Raw genomic sequence first — 5926 nt, forward strand, 5'->3', positions numbered from 1 at the left:
CAGTAATTATGTATAAATTTAAATTCTATCCATGCTTTGTTCACAACACTAAGTTACTCTTAAATTAACCACAACACTTGCTGGAGGCTTGCCCTACCTAGCAACAACGTAGTGAATTCCTGCCTAGAAACATCCATCATAAATTGTATTACATAACAATTACAGAAACAGTCTATTTAGGATTTAAAACAATTATAGACAGTTTCTAATAAAGGAACAGAGTCCCAATTACAAGTCAGTGTTGTCTGTATCTGTATCATGTGTAGACACGGCTCTGATAGATACGTCCCTTGCTGCTACAGTGCACACCCACCTGTATTTAAAATTGTGATGTCACAACTCACAACTGTGCAAAAGCAATCCTTCCAATAAGGTAATTAGTGGAACAGATACACTGTAACTAAAAAGTTAGACCACCTAGCCCCAGCTAGGCCTCCACTATTACTAGGCCTGGTACTAGTAGTAGGAGAGTGGATCATATCACCAGATGCTTATTTTTGTGGCTTTGAATTCTGTACTCACAGGATGAAATTTTAGGTAAAAAGAACTCTAGAAAAATAACAAATTTTGCACAATTATGTGAAATTATTCACTCCAATTTTCGGAAAACAGACTTCCAGTTAACCCCTCAACGAACATTTTTTCTTTTACTACGGTGTGTATCGCATTATAATTCCAGACACAATTTTTTATTTTTTTATAATGAAATAATCAACGTCTTTTCACATCCTGTCCATGCACCAGAATCACAATTCATGCCCATGATTCATCATACACATTCCTACCAAGCGGAAGACAAAGAGAAAGTCGGCAAATTAGGCACAAATTTTTTACTAGTGCACGGTAAAGGTCTAACATGAACATTTTGAACAATTATGCGATAAAATCTTGTGATAAATCGACATCGACTTCGACAGACAGTGACAGCTACAGCTACAGGGCCATGGCCATGTGTGTGGATAGATCTATTTAATCTAGACAGAGGTGTGTGCGTCTGGAATTACCAAATACTATGCTTTCCTGTAATGCCAAATTACCATATTTGTACACCAGGCTCTAGGCCTAGGCTAACCACAAAGTGTAGCGTTACAAAAAAATTGTCTGTCAGGAGCGGAAGAGTCTTTAATCATTTTTTTCACATTTTTTTTTTTTATGGCTCTCCTCCAAGGGGAATCCGTGAAGCCAGACGTACAGGTCTCCGCGGAACATATCCCCAACAACTTGAACAAGATACAGACCAATCTCTCCGTCAAACCAGACTCATGCTACAGTGCTGCGAGTGCTAGTAGTGGCAGTGCTTATTACTATTAATACTAAATTAATACTCAGAATCTAATATTAAATATTCAAAGTCTCTGTAGAGCAGATCCAAATGTTTAGTTTTGTTTGGTATTAAAGCATGCCCGGCTGGGATGTCCTGGGATCATGCAAAATCACACCGTGCAGTGTTATGCTGGCCCCTGGCCTGGGTGTTGACCCGTTGAGGATGAGACTCGACTCTACCGTGCAATGTTATAAATTAAATAAAGTTTTATTACTTTTAACTCGGGCAGGTGTCTATGGGAAATGCGTGTTGTAGCAAAATCAGTCTGTCCTCAATCTCAATGGGTTTATCGATGATGTGTCCTACCTGTCTGTAGTCTGCAGTTAGCACAAGCAGGTTTGGTACCCGATCTAGCAAATACAAAACGTGTGAGATGCGGATGTAAACATCCCGGCCCGCAACTGACTGTTGTAATGTTGTCGTACGCCGGGCCAGCCATGCCAGGCCAGAGAGGGGCGGTGTGCACAAGATCAATCCTGTCTATATTAAGTTTACACGTTACAAGTCACGAATAAGTATTGTCTGCGTCTATTCATTTGAATCAGTCCGACACAGACTCTAAAATTCACTTGCAATGAGATGGAACGAGTTTCAAATTTCGAGGCTTAGTGCCTCCTAAGCCCAACTATTTTATGCAAAATCAACGGAAATAGCTCCACACTTACCAGATTCACTTAATTCGCAAAATTTTGTTACTCCTTTCTCCGCTATATGCACTCTGGTGATAAACGTGTGCAGCTCTCCGGATCCATCCATCGATCCAACACACGTACACACACGAAATGCAATGGCTATGCATGGCTCAACGATCACATACACAACAGAGTTGATACACCCCCATTCAACAATTTGTCCGCAACGAGCACCACCTACGGCGACTAGATAGACAGCTGTTCAGACATTGCGGTCGATTTTCCACACATCATGTTCATTGCAGTTCAGTTCAATTAGAACAATTTAATTCAATTCAATTCGGTTCAGTTCAATTCAATTCAATTCAATTCAATTCAATTCAATTCAATTCAATTCAATTCAATTCAATTCAATTCAATTCAATTCAATTCAATTCAGTTCAATTTAATAACATTCACATAATCAGCATTATTTCACACACTCACGTGTTATTTGCAATATTGTAGATTACTCGTAATGTGTATCAATCACAAAATTGAAACAGATTTACAAAAAATGTATATACCTTGGTACATATATATAATATATATAATGTTATGTGGGCCTTACCAACACGAAAGCTTGTTCAACAATGTCCCAGAAAAATACAGGATGTTATACGTATAGGTATAGTGTTCATATTTTTTTAGAAGGAAGGAAGGAAGGAAGGAAGGGCTTTGATTAGATGAGAAACCAGAGGAAAGTGGGGAGGGAAGAAAAACAGAGAGAGAGAGAGAGAGAGATGTGAATTAGGATATTAGATATTCAGAGGACAGTATACAAATTTGGCGTTATTGAAATGATACACAATTGGCTGGAGAAGAAATAACTACATTTGTGAGTTAAAATACACACGTTAAGGTCACTCGCCTTCTCTTTCTTCGCCATCACAGTTTGTCTCCAAGGTCCATCTATCTTTTTTGTCACTCTCTCTTTCCCTTGATTATCTCTCGTTGTTTTCAATAGCTCCATTCCCCTATACTTTTTGTGTATACGTTCATTTTTCTTTTACATTGATAATACATTTTTCTTTCCATGACCGTGACACAGTAATAATATTACACACACACACACACACACACACACACACACACAAACACACACACACACACACAAAGTAGAAGTGGTGAGCGCCCCATATTTTGTTTTTGTTTTTGTGTTTGCTTTTGTTTGTTTGTTTGTTTTTTTTTGGCGGAAGAGGGATATATCTATCACAACTCGATATAGAAAAGGCAATGATTTAATCGCTTCATCCATTGTTGTCAGTGTGCATGTCTTTTTTAAAGGAATGTTTGAGATCTAATCAAATTGTGCGTGGGTCAATGCAGTAACTATACAAAATACAATAAATTCGCAAAGTCACTAATTGCTTGTATATTAATTTGACACTAACTAATTAATTCATTCCCGCACATGGCTCCGTGTGATAGACAACATTTTTATTGAACATTGTATCTAGGTCCTATTTCAAGTTCAAGTTCGAGTCTTATTTTTAGTCATTGGGAGACTCAGAGTTGATGACTTCATAATAATTATGATTATTGAGTATGTGATGGGACTAACGTAACTGTTTCATGAAAAGGGATACTAAGATTCCCTTAACTTCTTAATAAATGGGAGCTATTCCATTCTGCTGTCCATGATAAAAGTTGAATCTCTCTTTATAATCCACAATAAATCCATTATGAGCAAGGGTCCTATGGTGTAGAGTTTCAGTCTAATGTTCATTAAATTTTGCTGGTATAGAGGTACTTATTTTTCCCCATTTCTTTCAATTTTGTGCAGCCGCGTTTAAATTTTTTTTTGCTGTTTTAGAAGGTATAAGTAAAAAAGAGAAATTATTCAAGAGCAAACGATTCAAGTAATATAATCATGAAAAGTTTTATCGCAATTGTATAGGCCCTATATTAAGCCATTTTCAGGTAAAGCGAAACGAAGAAAGAAAAAAAAAAAACCTTTCCAGACTCAGTTATAACAATCATACAACATAGACTATTCTTTTGGTTGTTATAGAAATATCCTGCATTTTCTTTAATATCTAATTCTCTTTGTTTTTTTCAGCAGCTTTACAATCGCAAGTATCTCAGCTTCATGAATGGAGTCGAGCCTAGCTCTTTTTGTATTAAAAGTCTGAACATTCATATCAAGTTTTGTTTTCACACAGAGCTCTATAGGATAGCCTATCGACAAGACTAAATGTGTGTGGTATGCATTTGCATGCATGCGTGTGCATGTGTGAACTTGTGTGTATCAATATTGATGATTGCTTGTGCTTTCGGACTTTACGATGCGAAACAGAGTGGGGGTTCTCATGAGAATCAATTGATACAGAAACTAAATGATTTTCATCATAACACTTTAAAGCAACGATTCCCCCCCCCCCGTAGATAATCATACAAAGTTTTCCTCACTTTAACTAGCAGTATATGAAGTCCTAAGTCGTGGTGTGCACTATTGCTATAATGTTCTTCCATATGAGTTGATGTGTAATTTGATTGTATGATTTCATGCAGCACTGGAATTTTGTTTTTATTGTACCACGTCGAAAACAGTAAATGCATGGCGTCACGGGGGTGGGGGTGGGATGGGGTGGGGGTGGGATGGGGTGCGTTAGTGCGAATGCACCCCCTTCAGACCCTTAAAAAAGAGTTTTAGATCAAGTATGCACGCACAATTTAAATCTCCATGGTCTCGGAGGGAGGTGGGGCACCCCTTCCCAGACCCTCCTCCGCTTGCTCATGCGCGCTAGGTCCTAGCATTTTTTCCTTTTTTTTTCGTTTTGCTTGTTATAGCTGATGAAACCCGGAAGTGGAACCAGAAAAATACACGCACCCCCTTTGAAAAAAGCTGGTGACACCCCTGACATGGCATATACAATAGAGTCGAAAAAAGAAGAAGATGAAAGCAGTTGATTAGTCGTTGTTCTTGTCGGCACAAAATAAACGACTTCCACCACCCCCCCCCCCCAAAAAAAAAAGCAAAAGAGAGAGAGAGAGAGAGAGAGAGAGAGAGAGAGGGAGAGAGAGAGAGAACAAAATGAGATGAGGAAGCAGCAGTGGCGAATCCAGAGGGGGCACCGGGCGCGCGCCTCCTCTATTTTTTGTTAAAACAAAAGAAAAAGAAAAAAAAAATGGAGGGGGTGGGGCGTGCGCCTCTTTCTTTTGTAAAGGCCCCCTATCCCTTTACGGAATTACTAGTACTGGATCCGCCCCTGAATGCAAGATAATAATGATGAAAGAACACAAATTATTTGCCGTGGGTAAGCTGAGGCCGAGACAGCGGCGGACGAGATGGAGGGAGAGGAGAAAGAGAACTATTGAGGGTGAAAACATCGTGGATGAGGAGGAAAAATGAGAGAATTATTCTGAATCAAAAATCAGAAGAGGAGGAGGAGGACGAAGGAAAAATGTGGATTTTTCATAGGAATTTGAGGAGAAAGAGCGAAAGGAGAAGAAGGATGAAGAGGCTGAAAATGGAGAAAGCAGTTGAAGTACAGTGTGCTGAGGTTTGTTCTTCGATCTGATAAAGTGCCCACTTGAACATTGTGCATGGAGTTTACTGTACTTGGTCGACCTTTAGCGTAGGCTTCGGGGGCGGCCAATTTTTCCTGCTGCTGGATTAAGTTTTTCGTCATTTAGCACTTAGACATGCATTATCTATACAAATTAACAGAAAACAAACTACATTTGGTACAATGTATGTTGTGTATATGGGCTACTCCAATCCAGACAGCAGAACAAAATGAATGACCTTTTTTACAAGCTAAAATGAAATCTGCATTGCCTGAAAAGAGCCTATTGATATAATAATACTAGTACAAATGTAGTACACTCCGCATTACGAAGGCGTTTCGTAATACAGTAATACGTACACCGGATGAGTGATGTACCGGCGGCGCAGGCCGGCCCGTGACCACACAGACAGCATACT

This window comes from Diadema antillarum, unplaced genomic scaffold (genome assembly GCF_040938485.1).
Source record: "Diadema antillarum isolate AM-2024a unplaced genomic scaffold, OU_Dant_1.0 seq00000484_RagTag, whole genome shotgun sequence".
NCBI lineage: Eukaryota > Metazoa > Echinodermata > Echinoidea > Diadematoida > Diadematidae > Diadema > Diadema antillarum.